Raw genomic sequence first — 20,689 nt, 5'->3', positions numbered from 1 at the left:
AACGTTGATCCTGAACAGCTGAATAGTTCATGCATCCCCTTAACAATTGTATGTATTGAGCTGTACTGTACTGTACCCATTCTGCAATCTGTTAATAAAGTTTTCATTCATTCATTCATTCATGGTGAAATGCTCATCTCATCCCGACCAGCCTGAATCACAGCCAGCAGGCTGAGCCTTAAATGATGATCTCTGAGCCAAGTGACCCCATTGTGTCATATCTTCAGTATACAATCCAGTTTACAGCATTTGAAGGTTAAACTAAATACGCCTCTCCATAATGCAGAGAGACTATTTTATTTATTGTGACCCCAGTCTTGTGTGTACAGTGGAAAGATGTAACATTAGACCAGTTTGATTGATTGAGTTCAAAGTACTTCCCAGAAGCCTGATTTATTGATTGAAAACTTTATTAACAGATTGCAGAATGGGTACAATTTACAATACAGTACAGCTCAATGCACACAATTGTTAAGGGGATGCAGACCAGAGAAAGACTTTCGTCTTGTTTACATCAGGGTCCCCCATTTTCAATTCATCATAATATATGACATACATGACATAGATAGACAGTACTGCTACATCTATACATTTATGACATACCAGATTTACAAATACAGTACTGTTTGTGATACAAAAAGAATAAAAATAAAAGAGTATATATACGTTTGACGAAGAAACTGTACATTGGGGGGGTTGGGTAGGTGGGGTGGGGGGCGACTGTACATTGGAGGTGGTTGGGTGGGGGGGGGGGGGATGGGTAGGCGGGTGGGGGTAACTGTACATTGGATTATCAACGAAACCTTACTTGGTCCCAAGAAGAGTGTCTCATGTATTACTGGGTTACGACATTTACTTAGCCCCTTTCGTCACTGGCTCCCACGTTACTAGCCATGTTAATGTGCACCTCAACAAGCACTGCTTAAAAGCGAGCAGTGGGTCCAAAATATATCACATAGACATTTCAAAGGTACTCACCGTTGCATTAGGGTTTCACACATTAGGTACTCAGGGTTTGAAAACTCGGCGTTGCTAATAAACATTTTAAATAATTTTTATAAACTGGTCAACACTGCATTTTTTCCGGCGTTGGGTGCATGATGCATGTGATCACAGCGCAGGCGCACCAGGCAGCCAAATACGGAAATACAACCGACCAGTCAGGGCTCTACAGTGCGACCATATTGCTCGCATATGCCCCTAGAAATATGTGTACGAACCGGAAAAATCAATTACTCGCACGGTGTGCGAGTGAAGATTACAGCCTCAGTCGTGCTTTTTTTTTTCCTCCGCTGATAAATCGTTAAAAAACTACAAGTCCCACATTGCACTCAAGCCAACGGTCCAATCACAGTAGAGTGACGTGACTGGTTTCAAGACAAATAAAGGAAACAAATTACCAATCGGAAGCTCTCATTTGCTTGTTTACTTCCTGAAAGTCCGCCATTGCGCTATGCAAGGCTTTTCCGAGACAGTAACATTAAATTAATGTAACTTATTCTAGTCTTACCAATAGCAATAGATTTTAGAACACCTAGATTTATCGATAGCAATAGTAATATAACGTTAATGCAACAAAACGAATGCCTTGCTTTGTTAATCATAACGTTGATGCAGTAGCGTATGTCGTTGTGTTGGCTTGGCTGTAACGGACATAACACTGTGTACACATTAAAATTGTGATAATCGATTCTAGGGATGCACCGATATGAAAATTGGCCACCGATACCGATTGTTCAACTAACACTATCGGCCGATACCGATACCGATATTTGTATATTTGTATATAAGTATTTGTAATTTTTTTTAATTTTTTTTTAAATAAAAAAAAAAAAATAAAAATTTTTAATGAAACTACTGTATATTTGTATGTGTATGTTTGTATTTGTAGGCCTCTTTACTTACTTAAAAAAAGGAAACATCAAGAAATATGTTTATGGTATCACTATCTCTCTCCCAGTATCGTCTGGCGGCCTGCAGAGGGATACTATTTTCTCAACCAGAGCTTTCAACCAATGCATTGGAACCATTCTGGCGGCCTGCAGCGGGATACTATTCTCTCAACCAGAGCTTTCAACCAATGCAATGGAACCATTTAGATTGACAGTCGATTCTGCCAATTACGCCACACCGCTAGCACCCACCTCCTGCTGTCCTTACCACCAATCGGCAAGCGTTTATTCATTTTCTACTTTCGGGCATGCCGCCATTGTTCTGTTTGCGACTCACTCGAGAGCACAACAAACTTAACGGAGCTAATACATTAGCTGCCCGGCCCGCCGACCAGCGCTCCACAGCATGACCAAATGAGACATAATGATTTTACTGCAACAAATGTTATAATAAAACAAAGCCTTTCTATACATTTGTCTGGTTGAAAACTTTATTAACAGATTGCAGAATGGGTAGTTTGGTACGGAATGAGCAACGGAATGGAACTCAGCTATGAACGGACTAACGGAGTAATGCCTTGTTTACTGCTATCTTCGGGTAAATAATATGCTTGTTATTGAACGTGTAACACTAACTGTTGTGAAGGGCCAGATTAAACCGAATATATATATTTATTATATATATATATTTAATTGTATTAGTATATTCTCTAATATTCCTTGATATCCCTTGTATATTCCTTGTACAATATGCATTGAATATCCATTCTAACCTACTGAACATCCCATAATAGTCTCCATTCTACTATTGGTCGAGACCTTGGTGCCAGGCTGCCATACCTCCCAGACCCAGTTCAAACGTACCGCTCAACATGTACGAACAAGTCCTAGTTCCGCGTAGGAATCTGGCTACCGCACCACTAATGGGACTATTTGTTCATAGTGCGTATATATACTGCGCTACTAAAGTAGGACTTCCTTTTCAGTCCAGTTTCTTACCCTCCAATAGAGTGACAGACGTAAAGCCTCCCCGCGACGCCACGTGTGGGAGTAAGGCCAAGTTCGGCCTACCATCGGTATTGAGACATCGTGTATATTAATATTTGAATAGTCATATTTGGCACTATATCGTCGAGTTGGACGTAGTCTATTAAGCTAATAATAGTCTGTTAATATATAGTGCTTCGTGCGGTGAGAATACTACCGTAGTCAGTACCCCATCGTTTCGGGCAGAAAACTGGCTGCTTATCCAGGATGATCGACCCCATGTGAGATTGCACCCGAGGAGCCCCAGAGCCGACGAGCGAGTGGACCTGTATACCGGATTATTCTACCGACGACAGCCCGCCTTCCCAGGCACGGATTATGCTTTGTATACGTTAATTATTCCATGGATAAAGACCCCCGACACTGCCGTGTGTTGGAACCCCCCCCCCTGGAGAGGACGCAAGGTGAGGAGATGCTCTGCAAGACGAGGTCGCTTCACGTCTCTCCTCCGTGGACCGGAGGACGCCGGCCCACAAAGAGTCCATCTGCTTTCATCTGCGGTCCAAGGATCGCCGGCGCATTGAACGGCACTACAGTGGGTTCACCTGGGATACCCTTGGCCGGATGAGGCAGCCGGACTCTACCCCCCCCCCCCCCCTTCCTACTCCTGTCGGCTTACAAGCGACCGGATTACCCCCCCCCCTAGTGTATCCAGTCTATAATCATCAAAGTATCATTGCTGTTATTCCTTAACTATTCCAGGTCGTATATGTACCACCTGCGCCTTCAGAGATTGGACATTCTCTATTGATATACCGACGAATACTCTTGCCATAAAAGTGCATACTAATTCCCATTCATAAATGTGATTGATTTGATTAAGTGCTTGCTCTACACACCATCGCTGTGTAGAAATAAAGACCTATTTCTAATTCGTACACTTGTGTTGGATCCGTTTCATCTACGTGACAGTGTTCATCATAATATATTTATGCCGAGTACTGGGTGGCCGAATATTAAGTACAAAGGTAGTGGTAGTAAGTATCATATCTAGTAATACAGTCAGGGAATTGTACCCCTCAGTTACAATTGGTCCTTCGAGCCGGAGGGTAATTAGTGTAATATTAATATAGTGTTATTAATATTGAAATGGCCTATGATGAACACTCCACGAAACGATCCTCCTAACCAACGCCCGCAGCGCGAACGACGGCTCCCTCAGTACTTAGAGGCTTACGCTGTCAGTCAACAACCTAGTCTTCTACTAACAGTAAACGCGGTAAAACTAGAAAGTAAAAGTATGTCTAACCCCAACGCCCAGACTACCCCGACCATAGAGGCCCCTACGGGTTCTAATGTAACTGACCAAGTTCACGGTGGGGACCAGTGGGAACCAGACATGACTTCACACCCCGCCAGTACTGAAGAAGTAGTCCCCGATGAGTCCCGGGAGGAATACAACGCTACCGAGAGAGAACTCGGCACGGAAGAAGACGGGGAGAGCACCGTGGAGATAGAGCTCCAAGGCTCCGCAAGGAGTACCCCGAGGGAAGGCTCCCCTATACAACCGCCTTCTCCCAGCGAGGCAGAGAGGACCCTACAGCAGGCCTTCCTCATCAGCCTGAACGCCGCTGCTGAACGCGACCGACTGCAGATCCAGCAGCGGAGCGAAGAAGAGCATATACGTCTAGAAATAAGACGCATTCAGAGGGAAGAGAATGTGGCCCGAGACCGAGCAGACAGCCAGCGAGCAGCTGCTGGTGCTCTACGGGACGCAGAGCGCGACAGACAGCAAGCGCAACTAATAGAACAGCTGATCAGACGGACAACACCCTCTCCCTCCGCCAGAGGCTCCAGGAACTCGTCTAGACACACCTCCAGGGCGGCATCCCCTAGCCGAGTAAACAACCCTGAACTTGACCAACAGACGAGGTCTATACCCCCCACAGACCACCTCCCCCCACCGGTCCAAGCGAGACCTAGCAACCGGGAAGGAGCAGCATATCCTGTGGAGAGGCTAAACCAGAGACTACAAGCACTGGATGACCTAACTGAAGACGAAGAGGAGGAGAACCACGCCCGACGACAGCACAGTACTCTACCGGACCAGGAGGTCCGGTACAGCCCAGGCTATACTCCCGCGGAGCTGCGCTACAGACCCCCGACTCTATACCCGGGTGAGCACGACGCACGACCCGCACCGAGGAACAGCACCTGGACAAGCGGGCCATGGTACACTGCCGGTACCAGCCCATACCAAGGAGCGGGAGGAGACTCGCCTAGGAGGCCTCTCCCCCAACGCTCGCCGATGTATCCACAGTCAGCGTCATACATTGGCACGCCTATGGTACCCGACTTCACCCAAGAGAACCGGGCCCAGTATACAGAACTCCGCATGTGTCTGGAGACCATGTTGGTGGATGTATTGGATGAACGCCATAAATACGCCATCCTACTGAAGCACTTAAAGGTACCCCGCGCACATAATATAGCGCTCGCCTACGCGACTTCCACCACCCCATACACAGCAGCGCTGGTAGCATTGGACCAGAGGTATGGGTGCATATGGGATTACGTGATCCAGGAGATCCGACACATCGACCGCTTAACCCCAGCAATAGACAATCGAGCACTGGACGACCTGTCCATCAGAGTGCAGTCCCTGGTAGGGATGTTGGGAGCGCAGAGAGAGAAGGGGAGGCATGAACTTTACGCCAACTCAAATGTGGAAAGGATCTTGGAGAAGCTGCCGCCCGCTGGACAGGAGCGTTTTAGGCGGCAGAGAGACCACCGAGACCCGAATGGCCCCGAACCGAACCTCCTCGATCTAGCAGACTTCCTGGCGAGAGAAGTCAGCAGCCTACGGCTAGATACATTCGGACGGAGCACCCCTGGCTCCAGAGAAGGAACCAGACGACTAAATGATGGAAGAAGATCGGTGACTGTGATGCACCAATCGGAGTCAGTACCGAGCAGCAGGAGCCACAGTACCCCCTCCAGAACGGAGAAGTGGAAGATAGTGTGCCCCTACTGTGAGAAAGAACACTGGCTAGCGCAATGTGACTCCTTCCCCAAGCTGAACGCGGAGGAAGCAAGTCAATGGATAAAGTCCAACAAGCGCTGTTTTCGCTGTGCGCGCTCACACATGGCAGCCGAATGCCGCTTAAAGAAAAGGTGCACCAAGTGCGATGGAGCCCATCTGGACATACTTCACGACAGTAACAGACGGCGCCCTTCACCCGCACCATCCAGCAGCAAAGCGAGCGTCATGTACATCGATCCCGCCAGCAGCAGTGGAGCCCGAGTACTCTTAAAAGTAGTGCGTGTGACACTAAGCTACCAGAATAAAGTCCTGGACACTTACGCCGTCCTCGATGACGGGTCAGAGAAGACCCTTCTGCTCGCCTCCGCTGCGGCCCAGCTAGGGCTGCGGGGAAGCGAAACCCAAATGACAATTCGGACAATAAGACGAGATTTGAAGACGATAAAGGGCGAGAATGTCTCATTCTCTATCGCAGCAAGCGGCCAGCCTGAGCGACGGTACCAGATTACAGACGCTTTCACCAGCCAAGAAATAGGACTGTCGCGGTACACATACCCCGTCGCCAAGCTGATGGAGAAATATGCACATCTGCGCAAGTTACCGATCCCGCTCATAGACAATGCTATGCCGACCCTGTTGATAGGCTCCGACCATGCAGACCTCATTGTCCCGATAGACCGGGTTCATACCGGACCCCGAGGCTGTCCTGCAGCAGTCGAGACCCGTTTGGGATGGACTCTCCAAGGCCCGCTCGCCAAATCTCTCAACCGAAGTACAGCCACTAGATGTCTCCACTCCCGAGTCACGGAGGGAGAAACCGCACTCCTGCAACACGTAGAGCGGCTATGGACCTTGGAACAAATGCCCTTTAAGAACGGAAAGAAAGACATTCGCTCTAAAGATGACATTTACGCCATTCACCTCCTCGAGACAGGGACCAAGAGAGTCCCGGTCAACGGCGTGTTGAGATACGCCACGCCACTCCTGCGGCGAGAAGGAATGCCTACTTTCCACGCCAAGACAGACGCCACAGAACGGTACCTGCTGAACACGGAGCGGCGCTTAGCCAAGAACCCCGCCCAAGAGAGTGTATACCGCGCTGAGATTGAGAAGCTCATCACAGCGGGACACGTCACAAAGATGGACATTAAAGAGGCTGACCAGACCACTGAATCGTGGTACGTGCCTCACCACAAGGTCCATCACAACGGTAAAGACCGCATAGTATTTAACTGCAGCTACCAGATCGGATCCCAAAATCTGAATAAAGAGTTACTGCCCGGTCCCACACTCGGCCCCTCCCTACTCGGCGTTCTACTCCGCTTCCGCCAGGAAAAGGTGGCCATCAGCGGGGACATTAAAGGAATGTTCCTGCAGGTGAGATTAGTAGAGGAGGACAAGCCCCTGTTACGGTTCCTATGGAGAGAGAAGCCAGGAGATGAGCACCCAGCCATCTACCAATGGGAAGTCCTCCCCTTCGGAACGACGTGCAGCCCCTGCTGTGCTACATTTGCACTACAGAAACATGTAGCAGAGGACCCAGCAGCGGACGAAGAGGTCCGACACAGCGTAAAGAACAGCTTCTACGTAGACAACTGTCTACAAAGCCTTTCAACCCAGGAAGAAGCCGAGGCTCTCCTGATTAAACTCCGCGCCTCATTGATCAAAGGCGGCTTTGATCTCAGGCAGTGGGCCAGCAGCGATCCGCAAGTACTGCGCAGCCTCTCCTCCGAGGACAAGGCAGCCAGCAGCGAGACCTGGATGGCTACAATCCCGGGAGAAGCCCAGGAGATGACCCTGGGATTGGTGTGGCGATTCAAAACAGATTCGCTTCACTACAGACACAAGCCCCTGACTACGGAGCAGGGAAGGCCGGCGGCGGCGCCGACCACCAGACGGAGTGTGTACACAACACTCGCCCGACAATATGACCCGCTAGGATGTATTCTACCATACACCACCAGGGCAAAAATGATTGTACGAGCATTGTGGGACAAGGACCAGGGCTGGGACGACCCCATTCCCGCACACCTTGCATCCACCTGGAGAGAGTGGGAGATGGAGCTCCACTCACTCCCAGGCGTTAATATGCGCCGAAGCTACTTCCCACCCACGGTGAGGCCAGAGACATGTAAAATGGACTTACACGTCTTCAGTGACGCCTCAGAGGTCGCATACGGATCAGTAGCCTACTTGCGGGCCCAAGAAAAGGGGGGAGAGATCTACACAGCATTTGTCCTCACCCGCTCGAGAATAGCCCCACGCAAGCAACAATCTATCCCACGTCTAGAGCTCTGCGCAGCCCTAGCCGGAGCGCACCTAGCCACGCTCATCCAACGTGAGCTCACCATACCGGTGTCTAGAACAATCCTGTGGTCAGATTCCACGACAGTACTCGCCTGGATCAAATCGGACTCATGCAAGTACAAAGTCTTCGTGGGAGTCAGAGTCACCGAGATTCAAGACTTAACCGAAGAGTTAACCGGAGAAACAGAGTGGCGCTACGTTGATACAAAACAGAACCCAGCTGACGTCATCACCCGGGGAATGCCCCTAGATGACCTCACCCGTCGCAATGTCTACAGTGACGGCCCCGCATTCCTAAGACTCCCGGAAGGACGGTGGCCCATGCCTATCCCGAGGGAAGCAAGTCCAGAGGAGGTGGAAAATAAGAAGTCTGTGTTCTGTGGATTGAGCACCGTAGCCTCCACCGACCCTAACATAGACGATTGCACGTCCATAGAGAGTGCACAACAAAGAACATTCCTGCGGTACCACCCGGAGTGCAAGTCCCCCGCTGATATGTCAGCAGCTAACTACGAGGAAGCAGAATTGCTTCTACTGCAGCGAGCCCAGAGAGACTCGTTCCCCGATGAATTGGCCTGTCTACAGGGAGGAAAGCCCGTCCCATCCGACAGCAGATTAATTCATCTGGCCCCCGAGAGCGACGCTCATACCCTCATCAGAGTGGGTGGTCGCCTACGCAGAGCCCCCAATCTACCGGATGACATTAAATACCCGATCGTATTGAACAGCCGACACAAGGTCACAGAGCTGATTATAAAGAAATACGATGAGGATGTACATCACGCAGGAGCAGAAAGAGTCTTCGCGGAAATCAGACGTCGTTACTGGATCCTACAAGGAAGAGAGGCGGTACGACGCTTCCAGCAAACATGTCTAGACTGCCGCAAGTGGCGCGCGCAGCCCAGCATACCAAGGATGGCTGACCTTCCTCCATGTCGCCTCTGAATCGGTGACAAGCCATTCCACTCAACGGGTATGGACTGCTTTGGCCCGCTGCACATAAGGAAAGGAAGACCGTCTACACTATTGTCCGATCATGGGACAAACTTCAAAGGCGGCGAAAGAGAGCTGAGAGAGAGCTTCCAAGCTATGGGCCCAGAACTTAAGACCCACCTCGCTCCAGCACAGATTGACTTCCAATTCAACCCCCCAAACGCACCCCACTTCGGTGGTACTTGGGAACGGGAAGTGCGTTCCATAAAGACAGCCCTGTACGCAGTACTTGGGGCCCAGACTGTGGCGGAAGAAGTCCTAATGACAGTCCTCACGGAGATTGAGGGAGTATTGGACTCTAAGCCCCTCGGCTACGTCTCCAGCGATGTGGCGGATATCGACCCAGTTACCCCCAACACACTCCTGATGGGGCGGCTAGATCCCGCGTTACCCCAGACAATGTACCGGCCTGAAGAAGCGAACGGCCGACGAATGTGGAGGTACAGCCAAGTATTAGCCGACAAGTTTTGGAGCAGTTTCCTACTGCACTACCTACCGTCTCTACAGACCCGCCAGAAGTGGGTAAAGGAGAGAGACAATTTGACAGAAGGAACGGTCGTCATGATTATTGATCAATCACTGCCCAGAGCTATGTGGCCGGCCGGCCGCGTAAGCAAAGTGATCACCGGTGCCGACGGCAAGGTCCGAGCAGCTGAAGTGCTTGTCCAGGGTCGCACTTACACCCGTCCCGTGGCGAGGCTCATAGAACTGCCCCGACTCCCAGACACAATCGATGATGACCATGACCCTATAACCCTATGACTTTGTGAAGTTGACTGACCCCTACAGCAAACCCTTATGTGTAAATAGACAACGCGATTAATCTGTCTCTGCTTAACTGATTAGGTCTGGGACCAATCAGGGGGTGGCTGTTGTGAAGGGCCAGATTAAACCGAATATATATATTTATTATATATATATTTAATTGTATTTGTATATTCTCTAATATTCCTTGATATCCCTTGTATATTCCTTGTACAATATGCATTGAATATCCATTCTAACCTACTGAACATCCCATAATAGTCTCCATTCTACTATTGGTCGAGACCTTGGTGCCAGGCTGCCATACCTCCCAGACCCAGTTCAAACGTACCGCTCAACATGTACGAACAAGTCCTAGTTCCGCGTAGGAATCTGGCTACCGCACCACTAATGGGACTATTTGTTCATAGTGCGTATATATACTGCGCTACTAAAGTAGGACTTCCTTTTCAGTCCAGTTTCTTACCCTCCAATAGAGTGACAGACGTAAAGCCTCCCCGCGACGCCACGTGTGGGAGTAAGGCCAAGTTCGGCCTACCATCGGTATTGAGACATCGTGTATATTAATATTTGAATAGTCATATTTGGCACTATATCGTCGAGTTGGACGTAGTCTATTAAGCTAATAATAGTCTGTTAATATATAGTGCTTCGTGCGGTGAGAATACTACCGTAGTCAGTACCCCATCGTTTCGGGCAGAAAACTGGCTGCTTATCCAGGATGATCGACCCCATGTGAGATTGCACCCGAGGAGCCCCAGAGCCGACGAGCGAGTGGACCTGTATACCGGATTATTCTACCGACGACAGCCCGCCTTCCCAGGCACGGATTATGCTTTGTATACGTTGATTATTCCATGGATAAAGACCCCCGACACTGCCGTGTGTTGGAACCCCCCCCCCTGGAGAGGACGCAAGGTGAGGAGACGCTCTGCAAGACGAGGTCGCTTCACGTCTCTCCTCCGTGGACCGGAGGACGCCGGCCCACAAAGAGTCCATCTGCTTTCATCTGCGGTCCAAGGATCGCCGGCGCATTGAACGGCACTACAGTGGGTTCACCTGGGATACCCTTGGCCGGATGAGGCAGCCGGACTCTACCCCCCCCCCCCCCCCTTCCTACTCCTGTCGGCTTACAAGCGACCGGATTAACCCCCCCCCTAGTGTATCCAGTCTATAATCATCAAAGTATCATTGCTGTTATTCCTTAACTATTCCAGGTCGTATATGTACCACCTGCGCCTTCAGAGATTGGACATTCTCTATTGATATACCGACGAATACTCTTGCCATAAAAGTGCATACTAATTTCCATTCATAAATGTGATTGATTTGATTAAGTGCTTGCTCTACACACCATCGCTGTGTAGAAATAAAGACCTATTTCTAATTCGTACACTTGTGTTGGATCCGTTTCATCTACGTGACGGTGTTCATCATAATATATTTATGCCGAGTACTGGGTGGCCGAATATTAAGTACAAAGGTAGTGGTAGTAAGTATCATATCTAGTAATACAGTCAGGGAATTGTACCCCTCAGTTACACTAACTATATAACGTTAATGTCACAAAACGAATGTTTGTGTCATTTTAACAGCAGATACTTTCTTAAATGCCATCTTCCCGAGAGAGGGTGTTGACGGGGAGTTGTGTTATTAATAGCATTGAACAGCTAACCGAAAGCTAGCGTTAACTATTGTTAAAGGTTTAGCCATAACGTTACCTTGGCTAAAGTTGGGGCTATTCATAATCCAGCAATAATGGCTGCAGACCTGCAAGCAAAGTACAGCAAGTTGGCAAAGGAGTATTCCAACGCAAATCACATTTTCACCAGTAACGTTAGTCTTGCATCTCCCGGTAGCTAATGAACGGACTCGGAGTAATGCCTTGCTGCTATGGGTAATAATAATATGCTGATGTTATTGTCCGTGTAACACTAACTATATAACGTTAATGCCACAAAACGAATGCCTTGTTAATCATAAAGTAACTTTGATGCAGTAGCTTGTGTGTGTGTGTGGGGGACGGCGGGCGTTGTGCAGGTAGGTTGCGAGTGAACTTTTTATTTTTTTGCCTTTTGACGCTACAAAAATTGATGGTTATTTATCGGCGACTGCTATCGGCACATCTGAGCTTATCGGCCGATAGGCCGATAGCAGTCAACAAGGCACTTATCGGCCGATACCGATACCCGACCGATATATCGGTGCACCCCTAATCGATTCTAACATTTTCAAATCGATGCAGTTGAATTTTCCCCTTAGGATTGATGCATTGCGATGCATTGTTACACTCCTACACCAAAGTCACTGGCCCATTGTGCGTGTGTGTATCTGTGTGTATGCTAACTTGGCTAGCGTTATCAACAGCAGAGGTGGGTGCAGGCGGTGTGACGTAATTGGCAGAATCGACTGTCAATCAATGGTCTACCTGACACGCAAACTCATAAACAATGTTTCTGTACTGGAGGTGTACAGTATTTCAATAGGCAACCCTGAACGGATTATTTTTCTAGAAGAGCAACACTAGCCAAAACATAGGCATTGTATGCATAAAAGGGGCAAAAGCTAAAGTTAAGTGACTGTTACTTTTGTAGCAGTAGTTTGATTTGATAGTTTATTTGATAGGGACAGCACATGTTAATGAACATCAAGTACAAAATACAAAATGTAAACATGCAGGGTTGTACATGTACATTGGAATACTGACAAAGCCATACTTGGCCATTTTCTGTACAACTGGGTTAGGACATTTGTAGGGGCCAGTTTCGAATTGCAGTCTCCCGTAGGTGTTTTTTGAGAGTAGTTTTGAAGGTGGGTAGTGATTCACATTCCTTTACAGCTTTGGGTAGGGCGTTCCACATTGATGTGGCATAATTGCTAAACGTGTTTAGTCCCTTGTTTGAGCCGAATCTGGGTTTAACATGATTTGTGGAGCTCCCTCTGGTGTTGTGATCGTGGTATTCACTGACCTTTGGGACGTATTTTGACATATACATGGGTACCTTGGTCGTGTAGTGTATCTTGTAGACCAGGCCCATTGCAAGTTGCTGTACTCTGTCGTCTACTCTAAGCCATCCTAGGTTGTCAAAGTGGGCAGGGGTGAGGTGGGTTCTAGGAGTCAGGTCAAGCAGTAGTCTGACTAGTTTGTTTTGATTTGTTTGTAATTTGTTTTTTAGTGCCTTTGAGGTGCTTTGGTACCATGAGGTGCAAGCATAGTCATAGTACCCTTGAATGAGTGCTCCTGCTAGAGTCTTCAGGGTATTCTTGTTTACCAGAGAGGAGATCCGGTACAAGAATCGAGTTTGTTGGTTGCCATTTTGTCACAGGAAAGATTAGCCTCTAGGATGGAACCCAGGTAATTTCATCTTTCCTTGTGACAATATTGTCACCCACTGTAACTGAGAAGCCGTCGGTCTTGCTGAGTTTGTTATTTGAACCGAAGAGAATGGACTCTGTTTTGCCCATGTGTAATGATAGTTTGTTGTCGGCGAGCCATATGCAGATTTTGCCTAGTTCCGAGCTGAGGGCTTTTTCAACCTGTAACTTGTTCTTGTCAGACCAGCAGGGCTGAGTCGTCCGCAAACAGGAACAAGTTGCAGTCACAAGCTGACGACATGTCATTTGCATAAATTAGGAATAGTAGCGGTCCTAGTATGCTTACTTGTGGAACACCACAGTTCACTGTGAGGGGGGGGGTAGATAGGGTAAGTGCCGAGAACCGTGGGAAGTGATGCAAACTGTCTTGTCGTGTTTTGAACATTTATGTTGTGTTGATGGAATCACGTTAATATAGAGAGATGAAAACAATACGTTATTTCGATTGATATGAATTGGATAATGCTGGCTGCAGGCTGTTAGCAGAACTAGCGTAACGCGCTGTTTGGGCGTAGAGTCAGTGGCCAATCAGATTGCAGAACGCGAACGCGGAACTGGAAATCCGTTAGGATAAGAATAGACTCGTCCCGTTCCCGTTTGCACATGCACGCACAGTACAAATATACATTTATTTTTGAAAAAAAAAACTGTTACTTGAAATATTTTCACTGTGCTCCTAAATATTTTTGGGTGCTCCTAAATTTCTTTGTGTGCTCCTAAATGTTTTCATTTAGGAGCACATGTGCTCCTTGGGAAAAAGGTTAGCGTAGAGCCCTGCCAGTGTTTGACCAGTGTTGACCAGTTTATAAAAATTATTTAAAATGTTTATTAGCAACGCCGAGCTTTCAAACCCCGCCGCGCGCGTGTGTGAAACCCTAATGCAACGGTGAGTACCTTTTGAAATGTCTGTGATCAGGGACCGAAACTAAAGCCCGCCGCCCGCCAGGGGCGGTCAGTTTTTACCGTTGGCGCTTGACACTTAGAGGGCTGCCCGCCGTGTGACGTGTAATCAATCAAGTTCATAACGATACTCTTATTTTGAAAATCTGTGCGGGTCTCATTTCCGCCCCAAGCGCATCTCCAGTCATAATATCGATGGCTCTGGCAGTTAGCAACAATTAGGTTCGTATGATACTCTTATTTTGAAGAAAACCGTGGCAACGAGTCATATCCGCCCAGCCCTGAAGCGGGATACTATTGGCTAAGGGCTTCTGCTCGCAGTGCTCATGTCAACACAGGCAGTCTGCTCTAGAAGAGCGGACCTCCGTTACTGTTTAAACAATGACCCAGTCAACTATTCACTTTTAGTTTAATACATGATGAGGCATTGTCTAACGGTATCTAGCTGGCTAGCTACTGATAGCTGCTGATATCAACAAATGCTCCAGCAATAGTCGACTCGAGTGCATAATACCTCCGTTCCCTCCTTAGCTCGCGTTAGCTAACTCACGTTAGTCGATCTGTCCCAGTAAACTAAATTGTCTTAACGTTATCTACCGGGCTAGCAGTAGCTACAGATAGCTCCTGATATCAATGTCTTATAACATTGATTGAATGCGTATTCTAGCTGAGGGCATGTTGAATGTGATTTGACACAAGAACAGTAACGTTATAAATGGGTCCAGCTGCATCGCCGGAGAATCCTTGCATGCTGAATGTAGGGTCTAGCTGAATATAGGGTCTAGCTGCAGGGCCGGAGAATCCTTGCTGGAGCTGGAGGCTACTCAAGTATACACACACAGACAGTGGAGCTGTTTGCAGATAGCAAGCATTTTGACTTATTGCGTGGTGGCGATGTCTCGCAGATAATACAACTACAAGTATGATTATATAATATATATTTTATTTAAAAAAAAAATTTTTATATAAAATATATATATATTTTTTTTAATCAAATTTTTTTTGGCAGGTAAGAAATATGCTTGGCGGGTAGACTCTTCCCATCTACCCGCCACTGGCCGGTGAGTCAAAAAGTTAATTTCGCTCCCTGTCTGTGATATATTTTGGACCCCCCACTCGCTTTTAAGCAGTGTTTGAAAGGGGTGGGAATCACCAGTTCCATCACGATACTAGGGGTGGGAATCACCAGTTTCATCATGATACGATACGATATCGATTCTTTGGACAACGATACGATATTTGCCGATATCACAAAGTCTCTCGCGATACAATACGATACGATTAGATTCAGGTGCCTGCGATCGATATGAGATGATATCATATGCCCATTTAACACAATCAGTAACATTTAGATCAACAAAAAAAAGGTAATGAAAATATCATTTGACATTTGTATTTTGAGCTCTTCCAGACATTTAAAGGAAAATCAATCTATTGTTTTTAATACAAATAGACCTCCTGTTCACTGTAAAGTGCCACGTTTTTATATATTGAGCTTTAAACTTTAAGCTACATTTTTTGGAACTCAAAACTCACAACCTCCCTCTCCCAAACCGTTCCTACAACAATTTGTTGATGTTGCATGATCATGTATAGGCCTACATTTATTATGTATTATATTGTTTATGTTTAAATAACATTTAAACATCAAACTCCTCTGACCTCATCTGGTCTTTCCAAAGACGCGCGCACACACACACACAGAAAGGGAGAATGCTATGCTGTAACATCTACACACACGGAGCTACTGCTGTTGTTCTTGGGCGGATATGAGACTCGCCACAGGATTTTCAAAATAAGTATCGATATGAATCGATCTTATTACATCGCATCGATCCGATTGTTGATAATTACATCGATGTATCGATCTGGATCGATGTATCGTCCCACCCCTACACGATACCATACGATATCGATTCTTTGGACAACGATACGATATTTGCCGATATCACAAAGTCTGCCACGATACGATGCGATTCAGGTGCCTGCGATCGATATGAGACGATATTATGTGGCCATTTAACACAATCAGTCACATTTAGATCAACTAAAAAAATGCTACGGAAATATCAATTGACGTTTTTATTTTTGAGCTCTTCCACACATTTAAACAATCTATTTTTATATATTGAGCTTTAAACTTTAAGTAAACCCCTCCCTCTCCCTCTCTATGTACGTTCATGTTTAAATATCAACATTATCTGTCCATCCTCAGTAAATACTATCAATATAATATACTCCTGACATCATCTGGTCTTTTCAAACGCACACACACACAGAATGCCCCTCCCCCAGTCCCCAGTCCCCACACACAGAATGCCCCCGCCCCCTACTCCTCCTTCCCCTCTCTTGTTCTCTCACCGTTAGCTGCTTAGCTTAGTTAGCTAAGCTTGAATCTCTGGTGTATTTCACAGTGAATCTCTATGGTGTATTTCACAGTGAAACTCTGGTGTATTTTAGGGGTGCACCGATATATCGGTCGGGTATCGGTATCGGCCGATAAGTGCCTTGTTGACTGCTATCGGCCTATCGGCCGATAAGCTCAAATGTGCCGATAGCAGTTGCCGATAAATACCCATCAATTTGTGTAGCGTCAAAAGGCAAAAAAAAAAGTTCACTCGCGCGATCTACCTGCACAACGCCCGCCGTCCCCCACACACACACACAATCTACTGCATCAAAGTAACTACTTATGATTAACAAGGCATTCGTTTTGTGGCATTAGCGTTATATAGTTAGTGTTACACGGACAATAACATCAGCATATTATTATTACCCATAGCAGCAAGGCATTACTCCGAGTAGAGATGTTCCGATACCATTTTTTCCTTTCCGATCCGATTCCGATACCTAAGCTTTGGGTATCGGCCGATACCGATACTTATCCGATACCAGTGCATACATAAAAAAAAAAAAAATATTATATAAATTTTTTATAAATATAATATTTTTTATTTTTTTTTTAACAAATACTGTTTTATATATACTGTTTTTTTAGTCATAACTAGAAAGTAATGGTATTTATTCAACAACAGGTGATTGTATAGATTTGTATTAGTATCATTAATCAATGAGTATGGGGCTTCAGCACTGCAGATATACCCTACTCCAATGATCCACACGGACATTATACGTTGCTGCACTCGCTACCCACTGGCTCTGCAGATATACCCTACTCAGTCTGTCTACAAGGCTCCGTTCAGTAGCAGTCGGATCTGTTTTGATTTTTGCACAATAAATATTCAACATTCTCTTTTGAGACTCCGCCTCAGACTCTTATCATTTGGCACTAAAAGCTAAACATTGTCGCCGATATGGCTGTCCGCAACATGTCATTAATTGTGTACGCGACGTGCAATTGTGCAATGACGACGCTACCGTTAGCTAGCATGAGCTACCGGTATATGGGAAGACCATAGAAGACTGTAACGTTACTGGTGACATTGTGATTGAACTTGGAATACTCCTTTGCCAACTTGCTGTACTTTGCTTGCAGGTCTGCAGCCATTATTGCTGGATTATATGAATAGCCCCAACTTTAGCCAAGGTAATGTTAAAGCTAGCTTTCGGTTAGCCGTTCAATGCTAATAACACCAGCCACCAAGCGAACCCATGAGCTCGCCGTCAACACCGCTCTGTCGGGACGATGACATTTAAGAAAGTATCTGCTGTTAAAATGACAAATGGCATTGACACTTTAATCGATTAAGCACACGTTTGTTTTATAATGCTTACTCAACAGACCACAGTGTTGTTGATAAATTACGTCATATGGTATCGGAGCGCAGCATTAGAGGGTACTCGCCGATACCGATACCAGCATTTTAGCCAGTATCGGCGGCTTTTCCGATACCAGTATCGGTATCGGAACAACTCTAACTCCGAGTCCGTTCATTAGCTCGGTTCCATTCCGTTGCTCATTCCGTACCCAACTACACATTCTGCAATCTGTTAATAAAGTTTTCAACCAGACAAATGTATAGAAAGGCTTTGTTTTATTATAACATTTGTTGCAGTAAAATCATTATGTCTCATTTGGTCATGCGTGGAGCGCCGGTCGGCGGGCCGGGCAGCTAACGTAGCTACGTTATTAGCTATTAGATGCAAGACTAACGTTACTGGTGAAAATGTGATTTGCGTTGGAATACTCCTTTGTCAACTTGCTGTACTTTGCTTGCAGGTCTGCAGTCATTATTGCTGCATTATGAATAGCCGCAAGTTTAGCCAAGGTAACGTTATGGCTAAACCTTTAACAATAGTTAACGCTAGCTTTCGGTTAGCTGTTCAATGCTATTAACACAACTCCCCGTCAACACCCTCTCTCGGGAAGATGGCATTTAAGAAAGTATCTGCTGTTAAAATGAAGTGTTACACGTTCAATAACAAGCATATTATTTACCCGAAGATAGCAGTAAACAAGGCATTACTCCGTTAGTACGTTCATAGCTCGGTTCCATTCCGTTGCTCATTCCGTACCCAACTACACATTCTGCAATCTGTTAATAAAGTTTTCAACCAGACAAATGTATAGAAAGGCTTTGTTTTATTATAACATTTGTTGCAGTAAAATCATTATGTCTCATTTGGTCATGCGTGGAGCGCCGGTCGGCGGGCCGAGCAGCTAACGTAGCTAAGTGTGTTCTGCTCTCGCAAACAGAATGCCCGGAAGTAGAAAAATTTATAAACGCTTGCCGATTGGTGGTAAGGACAGCAGGAGGTGGGTGCTAGCGGTCACCGGTGTGGCGTAATTGGCCGAATCGACTGTCAATCAAAATGGTTCCATTGCATTGGTTGAAAGCTCTGGTTGAGAGAATAGTATCCTGCTGCAGGCCGCAAGAATGGTTCCATTGCATTGGTTGAAAGCTCTGGTTGAGAAAATAGTATCCCTCTGCAGGCCGCAAGACGATACTGGGAGAGAGATAGTGATACCATAAACATATTTCTTGATGTTTCCTTTTTTTAAGTAAGTAAAGAGGCCTACAAATACAAACATACACATACAAATATACAGTAGTTTCATTAAAAAAAAAAAAAAAAATTTTTTTTTTTTTTTTTTTTACAAATACTTATATACAAATATACAAATATCGGTATCGGTATTGGTATCGGCCGATAGTGTTAGTTGAACAATCGGTATCGGTATCGGCGGCCAATTTTCATATCGGTGCATCCCTAGTGTATTTCACAGTGAATCTCTGGTGTATTTCACAGTGAATCTCTGGTGTATTTCACAGTGAATCTCTGGTGTATTTCAGAGTGAAACTCTGGTGTATTTCAGAGTGAATCTCTATGGTGTATTTCACAGTGAATCTCTGGTGTATTTCACAGTGAATCTCTATGGTGTATTTCACAGTGAAACTATGGTGTATTTCACAGTGAAACTCTATGGTGTATTTCACAGTGAATCTCTGGTGTATTTCACAGTGAATCTCTGGTGTATTTCACAGTGAATCTCTGGTGTATTTCACAGTGAAACTCTATGGTGTATTTCAGAGTAGGCTTGGGCGGTATAATTTTTTTCATACCGCCATACCTTGCTGACATAATACCCTGGTATGGGTATTATGATGTATGACTTTCATTTCCATCAGCGGGGGGGGGGGGGGGGGGGGGCGGAGCTAACAATATACCCGTTATCACCATACATAACGCTTATATTGAAACACGTTGACATTAGGGCTGTTCTATCAACCTAAAAGTGCATTTTCTTCAACCTCAAACCTAAATTCCTTAGCAACCCGTGTTACCAAGTAAACAAATCACAGAACGATAGCTACGTTAGTTAGCCAGCACCAGCCTAGTACTAACGTTAGCTCTCAGAACGATAGCCAGTTAGCCAGCCTAGTACTAACGTTAGCTCTCAGAACAATAGCCAGTTAGCCAGCGCCAGCCTAGTACTAACGTTAGCTCCCAGAACGATAGCCAGTTAGCCAGCACCAGCCAGGTACTAACGTTAGCTCTCAGGACGATAGCCAGTTAGCCAGCACCAGCCTAGTACTAACGTTAGCTCTCAGAACGATAGCCAGTTAGCCAGCGCCAGCCTAGTACTAACGTTAGCTCCCAGAACAATAGCCAGTTAGCCAGCACCAGCCTAGTACTAACGTTAGCTCTCAGAACAATAGCCAGTTAGCCAGCACCAGCCTAGTACTAACGTTAGCTCTCAGAACAATAGCCAGTTAGCCAGCACCAGCCAGGTACCAACGTTAGCTCTCAGAACAATAGCCAGTTAGCCAGCACCAGCCTAGTACTAACGTTAGCTCTCAGAACGATAGCCAGTTAGCCAGCACCAGCCTAGTACTAACGTTAGATCTCAGAACGATAGCCAGTTAGCCAGCGCCAGCCTAGTACTAACGTTAGCTCTCAGAACGATAGCCAGTTAGCCAGCACCAGCCTAGTACTAACGTTAGCTCTCAGAACGATAGCCAGT

Source organism: Notolepis coatsorum, assembly GCF_963971535.1.
Source record: "Notolepis coatsorum genome assembly, chromosome: 3".
Lineage (NCBI taxonomy): Eukaryota > Metazoa > Chordata > Actinopteri > Aulopiformes > Paralepididae > Notolepis > Notolepis coatsorum.
The sequence above is the reverse complement of the archived record's forward strand: the minus strand, read 5'-3'. Positions refer to the sequence as shown.